The 12,413-nt window shown below is 42.2% G+C and overlaps 1 long non-coding RNA gene across 4 annotated transcripts in view; it reads left to right on the top strand.

The window, feature by feature from the left end:
* The window catches only part of LOC113240757 (uncharacterized), a 377,699-nt gene that overhangs the window by 12,327 nt on the left and 352,959 nt on the right, over positions 1–12,413 (top strand). For all 4 annotated transcript variants that reach the window (XR_007188406.2, XR_007188407.2, XR_003311284.4 and 1 more), the window contains one exon: positions 4,048–4,118. This is a non-coding gene — a long non-coding RNA (uncharacterized LOC113240757). The remainder of the gene's footprint in view (positions 1–4,047; positions 4,119–12,413) is intronic.

The raw sequence follows: 12,413 nt of genomic DNA, 5'->3' as shown, positions 1-12,413 counted from the left end.
AAATACAGGGTCAAAATTATTATGAATTTCAAGATGGTGACAGCGGATCTTTAAACCGAGTATGGGTCATTCTGGGCATGGGGCCCACCGAGCGAGCCCTGCTCAGAAACAGTCTCTTGTATACCCGGATAGTATCTTAGAGGAAGAGGGGAGAGAAGACATTTTCTGCTATCCCCGAAATGAGACTGTCTTGATGACTGGATCCTACTTACAAAATGAAATAATAAAGTACCTCTTAAAAAATTATTTGTTCCTAAGATTCATTGCAGAAGTTAAGATTCCATTGTGTACTGAGAGAAAAAGCAGAAGTTATGGTACGTAGATAAAGAAAATTGTTAGGATATAGGGGAAGCCTAGAGGATTGGCACTAGGAAGCAGGAAGCCTTCAGAAACCATGCTTCTGCTTCGGATTTCTAGGCTCTTGGGTAGACTCATCTGACATGTTGCATTTCCCTTCCTCTCAGGAGATCTGCCTTGTCTGCTTCTGAGGGTGCACGTGACCTGACATGGGAGCCCCTCAGTTAAGCCAAATGGCACATAGGATAGCTGTTTTTCTGGTGGAGAGAATATAGAATTGGTCCAGTGTGTATCTGGATCCATCTCTGGTCCAACCATTGATCACTGACGAAGAGCGAGTGCCGAAGCCTGGAGGCTCATGTGCTGGACGGGCACTCCTGCTGAAGTTTTCTACTGCTGTGCCTCTTGTACTTGATTAAATGTCCTCTGCATAAAAATAGTAATAGGGCGCCTGGGGGCCTCAATCGGTTAGGTGTCTGCCTTTGGCTCAGGTCATGATCCCCGGGTCCCAGCATCAAGTCCCGCGTCAGGCTCCCTGCTCAGTGGGGAGTCTGCTTCTCCTTCTGACCCTCCCTCCTCTCGTGCTCGCTCGCTCGCTCTCTCTCACCCTCTCTCAAATAAATAAAATCTTTAAAAAATTAGTAATAGGTGACAGTAATCAGTTTACAGTTACTGAGCCTGTACCATGTACCAGGGTCTTTGTTAATCATACCTTCCTCAGCTCAGTGTCAACAGTAAGTGCTCAGAAGGACATGAAGAAAGTGTCCTCACGGACAAGCTAACAGTTTTCCCAGATGATCTGGACAATGGGGAGCAAAGGAAAGAAACCCAGGTTCATCAGAGCTCAGAGCTATACTCATAACACAGCTGGAACCGAATAAACAAAAGCTGGGTTTTTAGTTTTTGTTTTTTTTAATTTTTATTTTTTTTAAGTAATCTCTACACCCAAGGTGGGGTTCATTCTTACAGCCCCGAGACCAAGAGTCACATGCTCCACCCACCACACCAACCAGGCGCCCCTGCAAAGGCTGGTTTTAGTATATACTCTGTTGAAGGGCTATTACCACTCTCTTGTAGTTTCCGTTTCCACATGGCTATTTGTTGGCTGCCATCAAAGAGTTGAGGAAACTTCCGATCCTTGATTTTGTTCAAGGAACTCCATTAAAATGATGGTAGCAATTACAGCAGACTCTCAGAAATGTTTGCCCTTAGTTAATGAGTGACTTTCAAAAGAGTGGCTGTGTATTCTCCAAGATGATGTGCACAGTCCCACAGAAATTGATGCCAGATGGATCCGACCCACGTGGGAAAACAGGCTTCCTGGAATCTTCAAGATGTGTTTTGTTTTCTGCAACTATTTCCAGGCTGCCCCCTCCTGGCTGATAGAAGGGGGCAGCGCTCAGGACAGAAGGATGTAAATGCCAGGAAGAAGCCACAGTTCCAGGGAGGTCTCAGTTTCATGTGGCCTCAGTCCAGGTGGAAACGGCTGAGTCTCCCCTCCCCATATCGTACCATGCCCCACGTCACCTCCACAGAGGACTCAGAAAGGGTTCACATCGTTTTTTTTAATCATCTGCTTGCTGCATCAAAAGGGCTACTCTTGTTGCTTATGGTTGTCATGGCTGAAATCTCGATATAAGATTAAATATGTAAACATAGGAAGGCAGATAAGTTCGATGAATGGTGGTCATTTCTGTCCCCCTCCTCTCTGGCTTTCCTCATCTGTACTCTGAGAATACTTACTGATTTCCAGCATGGATGAACTAGATTCTTTCCTGAATAAAAGTCAAATGAGTAGACTTGTTTGTTTAGACTGTTGTTAATGTTTATTTAAAATGCTCATTGAGGTGCCAGCTAGCCATGAGTTTTTTAAGTCCACTTCATGAATTCACTTTTTTTTTTTAAGTGAAGGAAGTTACGTTTAAAAAATAAGCATAAGGTGGGGCACTTGGGTGGCTCAGTTGGTTAAGCAGTCTGACTCCTGATTTCAGGGTCCTAGGATCCAGACCTGCGACCTGTGTCATCTCCCTGCTCAGTGGGGAGTCGGCTCCAGGAGTCTCTCTCTGCCACTTCCTTTTCCCCTCCCCCAACTCCTGTGCACACACGCTCTTTCTCTCTCTCAAAGAAATCTTAAAAAAAAAAATAAAAAAGCATAAGGTGATTTCTATGTTAACTAGTATATTCATTAGTTTTCATAATTAAAGCTAATGCGAAAGTAACATCTAGGTCATAGAAATAAGCTGTGAAACTGCGTGTATAGATAGAGGAATGCACTCAAGGGGGAATAATTATTTCACAAAACAAGTGCCAGTGTTTCTTATTACTGTTAGAATTTAGTTTTTTAAGAAATAAAATATTATCCTTGTTTCATTGTGGAAAATTTAGAGAATACAAACACAGACTTAGAGACATATTGACTACGCTTGTAAAATTAATATGTGTGATGTATGTATCGCACACCCATCTAGGTAAATGTATAATTTACTTTCTGGAGATTTCTATCTCAAATTTTAATAGAAAGCATTATACAAAAGGCCATAAATAGGAGATAACCAAATAACTGACAATAACTTAATTGATTATATAGTGAATGAGCTAATACTATTAAATGTATGTAAGAGTCCTTTTTACATATGTGGCTTCCAGATATCTTATCTGTAACCCAGACTGGTGAATATCATTTTAGCACATAATAGTGCCCACTTGTGAATGAGACCAGAACAAAGATTATATTTGATATTATTGTTTAGTTACCTGCGAGGCTTTTTTTACCACCTAAATGATATCTCCCCATCAATTTTAATAACAAAGCTTTTTGAAGTGAGGTCTTAATGAATTTATACATTCTTACACACCCCGGGCCTCAGTGCTAGACGTTTAAGTGCAGGAAGACAAGGATGTGTGTAATGTTAATATAGCAGGTTTTTTTAAACCCATCTGTTAGAACTCATACTTTCAAGGAAGTGTTTTAATCAGCATGGTTGCGTAAGAGGTTATGGATTGTCTCCCTAATTTAGGACTGGAGTTTTGTGAATGTATTTACTCAGTAGCAGTGGTTGAGTGCTGTGTGTGTTGGCATTTCTGCAGGCCCTGTGGATGTAATAACGGGTGAGACAGGTAGACTACAGTCTCACGAGGGAGAGAGAGGACACCCAGCCATCGTGAGATAGGAGTTCACGCCGTGGACGGAAGGTGGCACGGGGTGATAGAGGCTCCCACCCCACCCTGTCCCTGGAGTCAGGTTACCTGTAGAAGCAAGTGACTTGTATGCTGAGCTGAACGCTGGCAGTGGAATTCCAGGGTGTGGGTGGGGCTCTGAGAAACAAAACAGGCTCCTAAGAGATGAAATGAGGAAGCGAACATGAAGTCCAGTTGTCTTCTGTTACCCCAGACATTAAAGGGATTTGCAAAACAGTGGCACACTTCTCATCAAATTTCTTGTTGGGGAAAATACATTTTTCATAAAAATATATGATTGATGTTAAAAAAAAAAAGTGCCTTAATCGTGATGTATCATAGTCAAGTCCACAGTTGAGGCCGAGAATACTTGCTGCTCAGGAGACTCTTAGAGTCAGACTGAGCTTTGAAAAGCCCCGAGATTTAGAGGGAATGGCATGCAGTAGGTGCTCCGTGAATGCTTACTGATAATTGACAAAATGATTGTTGCACAACTGAAAAATCCTTGTTGAGGTCTAAACCCAGATTGGCCTAAATCCTGGACAACTTGCTAATTCATTATCTCATTTCCAGGAGCACCTGAGTCATCCGAGTAAGAAAGTCCAGGCAGCCAAGGCATGCTGAACCTGCCTCAGATACTCGGGGTGAGTACTTTGACAAGGACCATATGTACTTGGGTTTTAAAATTGGGATACATTCGTTTAAATCCAATTCATTCGATTTAAAGTTACTCAGTTTGCATATGCATTGATACAGTTACCTACTTACACACACTCACAAACTAAAAGTTTAATTGACGTGGCTTAAGGTAAGTCAGCATTTTTTTTTCCTGCTTTCTGCTGACTGGCTGGTTCAAATCCAGGCTCTACCACTTGTAACGGTGTGACCTTGGGAAGGTTACTTGACCTCTCTGTTCCTCAATTCCTGATCTTTATGTTACAGTGATAATTACACCTAAATTATAGGATGTGTATGAAGCTACGTGAGATGATACGTGTTAAGGAGCATAGAATACTGTTTGTCATAAAGAACTGTGTAAATATTGTGTTGTCATTATTCTAAACCATAAAATATCAACATTAAAAGCATTTAACTTGTCACATCAAATAGTCTGTAAAATAGTTGTTAGTATATATAAGATAATGATTAAAATGTGAAAGCATTTTAAATGTTTCTGGGGCCACCTGTGTGGCTCAGTCCATAGAGCGTGCAACTCTTGATCTTGGGGTCGTGAGTTTGAGCCCCACATTGGGTGCAGAGGTTGCTTAAATAAATTTAAAAAAATTTTTTAAATGCATTTGAAGCCAAATGAGTTAATATATGCAAAGAGTAGAGAATACTGTGTTATAGCGACCATTCTGTTACTGTTTTTGACCGTGAAATATTAGAAACCTTTAGATTACTAGATCAAACTAATACTTTACCGTCTGTCATGAAGGTTTTGATTATTTTCAATGTTTTAAATATGTTGAAAGGCATGAACTACAAAAATGAGGATGAAATTAAGTGGAGAAAATGGAAATGCAGTCATTTAGAATACCTTTTCTGTCTTCAGATGAAAAATATATCCTCAAGGAACCCAGTTCCATGGAACTGAATACATTTTAAAATCTAATTCATTTTTCTTGCAATTTATGGATCTGGAATTATTAAAATGTTCATATCTTTGAGCTAATGTGGCATAACAAATTTAATTTGCAAAACAAAGATGACATGACTAGAACATGATCCATAATCACTTTTTTTTCCCGTTCAGCTTCTCGTTGTAGGCACTCTGTTAGAAAGATAGACAAGTCAGGAGTATTTTATAACTTCATAGAACTTTCCAAATAAATAAGCTCTTAGAAAATCATAAAGAAATAGAATTTTGGAACAAAACGATTCCTCAGAATTTATCTTTTACAGCGTTCTCCATTGTGTAGGGCGCAGCCCCACCGCCTTTGACAGCGTTGTGTGGAATGTATGGGGCTGCTTTGGGCTCCGTGTAATTGGATATTTGTGATAGGATGGGGGAGCTGGAGGAGGATTGGGTGGAGAGGACAGGCTGATGGGAAGCTTGCCGTAGAGCGGCAACTCCTGGGGCAGCCATGGCCACACACGCCTACCGATGGCCGTGCTCTAGCCTTGGCTGGCAGCTTCCCCGGGAAGAGTGGGCCCTCACTTTCCACATGGCAGCAAGTCTGCAGGTGGGTCTCTGAGATCTTTCTGGAAGGTGCATTGGAGCAGCACGTGTCTAAACGCAGCTTAGCGCCTGCCTGCGGTCTGATCGTTTGCCGTGTCTGAGAAAGATGACCCGAGTTCAGTGTTGGTACACTTCTGGGGCGTCTGATTTCATGGTGTTGAAGTCTTGGAAGCTCATTCACATTTCACGTTGGTCTTTTGGCAGAGTCTGTGGGAAGAGGGTAAAGATTGTAATGAAGCTTGTCTCTTGGAAGGGCCGTTTACTCTGCCTGTAGCAGGGATGATGATTATTGGTTCTAGTAGTGGTAGTAATTATAGTAGTAAAAGGAGGGGAGGGAGTGAGCGGAGGAGGAGGAATAGAGTAGCAGTACTAATGACGCTAATATTTATTGGTCACAGGGCTAAGGTCTGACATGTAAACTCATGCACTACTTAGAGCGATACGACAAGAAATACATCAGTATGATTCTCGTTTTGGAGACCACACACAGAGCAGTTCAATAGCTTGTCCCAGCTCGTCAAGCTAGTAACTGATAGAAGTAGAATTCAGACCTGTGGAGTAGGAATCCCTCACAGCGGCTCCCATCTTCCGCCCTTAGAATCAAGACCTGGGCTTGATTATTCCGTATGCTGGCTGTGTAATGTCACTTGTCACTGCACTGCTCACCCTTTAAGCCTGGATTTCCCCGTCCACGGAAGTCTGTGCTAAGAATCACCAGTCTGACTTCCTCAGTGACTTAATGTGTGAGGGAGAAGAAGATGTTGAGAACGTGTTTTGTAAACTGTAAACCCTTCATCAATAAATGCTGGCTATTCTCTGACGGGTATTAAACATTTTGTGTTCTAGAAACGAAAGTAGCATGTTGTTCTAAAACTTTGACAACAGCAGGTGTTGTAAATTCATTCTCAGGAATTAAGATCTCTCTCTGGAGGTCATCCAGTTCACAGGTTTTCAACCCTGCTGCATATTTGTGTCATTTGGGGGACTTTTGGAAAATGGTTATTGCCCAAGATTCAGTCCACTTTCAGAAATCGGATTTAATTGGTCTGCTGTAGGGCTTAGGTTTCTAAGTATATGTATACGTGCATGCGTCCGTACTTGTACCTGTAAGCGTGTAAATGTGTGTGTGTGTGTGTGTGTGTGTGTGTGTTGCCCCACGGTGATGCTAATGTGCAGCCAGGGTGCACACATGGCTGGATTGAACCAACAAGCTTCCTTTTGACGTGTGGGGTGACCGTATGTTTACGGAGGACAACCCCTCTTAATACATGTTGCTCACCACCCCACCTGGTAGCCCGCCCCTTTCGCTCTCAAGTGTCGTTGAGATATATAATATATATATATTATATAAATCATATAGTCGCCTACTTACGAGGAACTGAGGCTTTGGGAGGCTATGTTCCTTCTAAAAGGAATCGAATATGGGATTGCTCTAGAGTCATGTTGAACACCTTGTGGGTAAGCAGGGTGTTTCTTCAGATTCTTAAGCTGAGAGCGTTTCTTAATTTTTCTGTGATAATAAGAACTCTTTAACATAGATATAGGCTCTGTTTCCATGTAAGCCAACAAAATTTTGCAATACTGAGGTCTCCCATCCCACTGGATTCATTTATGTAGAAAACAGTTGATCATTTATAATTTCTGAAAGCACCTTTTTGTGAATACATCCCCTTTGTTATTTAGAAAATTAAATTGAGAAAACAAATCAATGGTTTTATCAACTGTACCAATACTAGTTTTCTGAACATCACGTGTGGCCTTGCTGGATACAACATGCTTAATGACAGCATTTGTGAAACCTCGAACCAAAAGAAAATTTGACTCCAACCAAGAGATCTGACCTATCATTTCTCTGATAGGCAATGAAGCAGTCTTCTTACCTGACTCTTTCTCAGCCAATGTCAGACTTGATTTTGGCATTAACGTCAGCATTACCCAGAATATACACGCCTCATAATAGCTAGGATACTTTTCAGCCTGTAGTCTGGCTTTTCAAGGGTACATAAGAAGTCTGTATTCCATGCATGTGGGTGTTTTGCTATGGTAATAGTAAGAATATTGTCTCATCATTGGGCATATTGTTATAGGATGACCCAATCAGAATCGCAGATCTAGGAAAATAACATGTCTCAATTAAGTCCATCAGAGTGAAACCAAGGATGGTAGACGTTCCTATCACTCAGTATTAATGATTTTATCTGCTTGTGGAATCCAGGGATTGCATGATGCCCTGAAGATTCAGTACAGTACAGCATACGGACTAGAATGTTCACAGTTTTGTTGGCATATGATCAGGAATGAAAGTCAGAGATTGATTTAATTTTTTTTTAAATTCCAGTATAGTTAACATATACTGTTCTGTTTCAGGTGTATAATATAGTGATTCAGCAATTATGTACAGTACTCGGTGCTCATCGCAAGTGCCCTCCTTAATCCCCTTCACCTAATTCCCCCATCCCCCCAGCTCCCCTCTGGTAACCACCAGTGTGTTCTCTACAGTTGAGTGTGTCCCTTGGTGTGCCTCCTTTTCCCCGTGTTCATTTGTTTCTTAAATTCCACATATGAGTGAAATCATGTGGTTGTCTTTCTCTGACTTGTTTTGCTTAGAATAATATCTCCAGGGGGCGCCTGGGTGGCACAGCGGTTAAGCGTCTGCCTCCGGCTCAGGGCGTGATCCTGGCGTTATGGGATTGAGCCCCACATCAGGCTCCTCCGCTATGAGCCTGCTTCTTCCTCTCCCACTCCCCCTTGCTTGTGTTCCCTCTCTCACTGGCTGTCTCTCTCTGTCACATAAATAAATAAAATCTTAAAAAAAAAAAAAAGAATAATATCTCTGGCTCCATTCACGTTGTTGCAAAAGGTATGATTTCATTCTTATAATTAATTTAAAAAAGAAAGGTCAATAAATTTCCCCAGACATTTTCTGAGGAAAGAAGATGAAAAAAAGAGACATTTAATCCAAGTGTCTGATTCTTCCAAGACATGCTGGGTGTCCGTCCTCTGTATTCTTAGGGTACCATGCACATATCCTTTCTTAGGACCCATGCCACAGAGTACTATAATTAGTGTTTTGCAAGTCTTTCTGTAGTCTAGAGCAGAAACCATACCCTACTTAGCTTTGCATTCCCAGCACTTAGCAAAGAAATCAACCCATACTGGCTGGCTCTTAAAAAAACCTTGAGTGAATTATTAACTTACCATGAAATGAAGAGGAGCTTGAGTATCCAATCAAGAATTGTGTTCTCGGAGACAACACAGAGTGAGGGAGCTATGATATTTAGGCTGACATGAATATATACAATAAAGCGTCGTGGAAACCAGGCATTTCCTATGAACAGAGTTAAGCTCATTCAGTATTCTGAGAGAATCAACCACATACCATGGGTGCTTGAGAGAATGAGGGAGGTAGGGAGAGCTTATCAAAATCTGATTTTGCTCAAATAGATCAATATGTTTTAATGTCCCTCCTGTGGATGCTGAAACAGTTGAGTTCATCAAAGTGCATTCTGACTTAATCCGATCAGTGGGGAATCTCTTTCAACGTGGAAATGGCCAAAGCTTCATGCATACACTTTCTGGAATAAGGTGATCATGAGATCAACCAAGGATAACCTAATGCAAAAAGTTTAAGTAGTCCTACAAAATTCTGACTCATTATCTGGATGAAAATGACAGCATACATACATGATGAAAGTAATTTGCTAATGCCACTGTCACCTGCTTAGAATGTCTCAACTGTGACAGTCCTTTCCAAAGAGGCAGTTCCATTGTCACCTCCAGAGTGTGAGAACTCTGCACCTCCCTGAGTCTTAGACGTTCCTCCTCTCTTACTTACACGAAGGTGTCCATTTCTGAGCCATTCCATGGCCTACATGATAAAGAAAAACAGGAGTGATGGAGTTGGCCTTCTGAACAGGAAGGTGCTTTTTGTAATACCAAGCACTTACCGATTTCCCTGCGTGTGTTCAAAGGAGTGTAAATACCTGGCTGAGTTCAGCTGTGCCTATCCATAAAACGCCAGATGGCCCCTAGACACCGGCTTTGCTTACTAATCACAAACGATGTCATCTCTGTATTGGTGTAATGCGCTGACTGATAAAGTTATGCAGTTGTTGTGGGACTGGGGAAGTTTTATAACAGTGCCAGCTTCCACGCTTTACCATCTGTAATGTTTACAGACCGCTTTGGGGATGTTTCTCCAAGGATAAATCGATCCCTTGAATCTCGGTATCATCTATACATCACTGAGGTACTTTGCTCTGTGTTTTTGCCTGTTTGCAAGACGAATGAAACTGTTCCTTTTGAATCTTGAACCAGCATGTGACGCAGGAAGCACCTGGCGACCTCACAGTCCCAGGAACCCCATCCACGCCAAGCTCTCTGACCCCCAGGCCATCAACAGTGTGTGTAACTAATAGGGATTGGGGACTGTGCTGCTGTCCGGAAACCAGATTTTAGAGAAAAGTTTCCCTGATGTTAGACAGTTGACTGAGCCACCTGGTCTTTCTTCCAAGATCGTTTGTTTGCCTTTCGGCTTAAAGAAGGGGAGTTGATATCTACTGCTCTCCCCCATCCCCTTTAAAGAAAATCTTGCAGATAATCCACTTCACAATTTAGCAAGGGCAGGTAACTGTTTCATATGACTGGAATAATGGTAACTCTATTTCTAGTTTTTGAAAAACAATCGTGTCTTTAAAATGTAATATACAACAGTAATTTTTTTTTTTAATTTTAAGTAAGCTCTGCACCCAAAGTGAGGCTTGAACTCATGACCCCAAGATCAAGAGTCACATGCTCCATCAGCTGAGCCAGCCAGGCGCCCCTTAGAGCAGTGTAATTTTTTAACAAGAATATATTACCCATGAGCTACAATGGAAGAATAGTTGTCTTATGGTCTAATATATTCCATCTGAATATTGTTTATTCCATTATTTCTATATTTCATAGTATTTCATCTACAAAAAATGATGTATTTTAGAAGTAGGTGTCTCTGCCATTGTCTGCTCCTAGTTTTGCAAACACTTTTTTCTTTTTTTTTTTTTTTCGAGAGAGTGTGTGCGTGTGCATGAATGTGGGGTGGGGAGAGGAAAGGAATCCCAAGCAGACACAGACCTGAGTGCAGAGCCAGACGTAGGACTTGACCCTACCGTGACCCAGAGATCATGACCCAAGCCAAAATCAAGAGTCAGACGCCCTTTTGACTGAGCCACCCAGGAACCTCCAAAGAAACATCTCTGAGGTGATTTTGAAATGTCACCTTTTGGCTTTTATACAAGTGATTGAGTTACACTTCCCAGGAGTAAAGCTTTTTTCAATAAGATCTGCAGTATAATAGCCATGACACAACCAATTCTTCATTTCAAAGTCATGAGGAAATCAATACATTAAATTAATTTTGAGAACTGTCACTCGCAGAGCTGCCCAGTCTAGTAATGTTAATAGCGTGTATACCTTTCTGCAATGGAGGCCTTATTAGAATCACTTTTTAAAATGGTTCGATAGGGAGTCTACAGTGAAGGACGACGTGAGGATTGGTTTCTTCAGCCTTTTGATAAGATTCTAGTAGAGATGTGACTTTCTCCTCCGAGATAACTGTTTTGTCACAATAATCATGAATATTCTTTTGCCTTTCATAGACCCATGTGCTCTGCTAAGGTCAAGATTTCAGAGGGAGCTTAATAACATTTGTGGTAGCATGTGGTGACTCACTAGGGCTGTTTGTTTGTCCTTGTCTAAAACGTCAAGACGGTATCCTGTCCCCACTTCTTCAAATCATGGTGCTTCCCACACTCCATGCAATGGCGTCATCTCCTCTGAGGTAGTATCTGACTTTATCAATGTCTTTCTCTGGGCGGAAGGTCCACCTGCTCTGAAATCCCGTTCGACTCAAAGTTGTGAGGAGAACCGAATTTTGTGATTGGAAACACAGCTGTTTATCTTTCGTATCTACCCAGATATTCCCATGACACTGCAAGGAATCTCCATCCGTTAGAACTGGTAGAGTACAGATGGCAGACACGCACACGAAGAGATGCTCCGCATCTTATGTCCTCAGGGGAATGCAAATCGGAACAACCATGAGATACCACACACAACTGTTAGAAATGGTGACATCCTAAACATTGACAACACCAACTGCTGGGGAGGAGATAGAGCAAGAGGAACGGTCTTCTTCCCTGCTGGTGGGAATGCAAGATGGTGCAGCCACATGGGGAGACAGTTTGAGGATTTCTCACAAAACTAAACATAGTCTTACCATATGATCTAGCACTTGTGCTCCTTCGTATTTACCCAGAGGAGCCGGAAACTTCTGTCTACGCAGAAACCTGCGCACAGACGTGTGTGGCAGCTTCATTCATAACTGCCAAAGCTTGGGAGCCACCAAGGTGCCCTTCAGTAGGTGAGCAGATAAATACACTGTGGCCCATCCGGACGATGGGATAATACTCAGCACCGAAGACAAATGAGCTATCAGGCCGTGGGAGGAATGCAGGGAGCTTACAGTACACGTTACTGAGTGAAGAAAGCTGACCTGAAAGGGGTCCATACTGCACGACTCCAACTCTGTGACCTACCGGGAAAGGCAGAACCCTGGAGACAGCAAACAGATCCGTGGTTGCCTGGGGGTGAGGGTCCCGGAGTGAGTAGGCCGGAGCACAGAGGAGTTTTAGGGCAGTGGAAGGACTCTGTATGCTATTGTAATGGTGGGTACCTGTTGGTAGTATTTGTCCAAACCCCACAGACTCTGCAACACCAG

This window comes from Ursus arctos, chromosome Y (genome assembly GCF_023065955.2).
Source record: "Ursus arctos isolate Adak ecotype North America chromosome Y, UrsArc2.0, whole genome shotgun sequence".
NCBI classification, from domain to species: Eukaryota; Metazoa; Chordata; class Mammalia; order Carnivora; family Ursidae; genus Ursus; species Ursus arctos.
The sequence above is the reverse complement of the archived record's forward strand: the minus strand, read 5'-3'. Positions and strand labels throughout refer to the sequence as shown.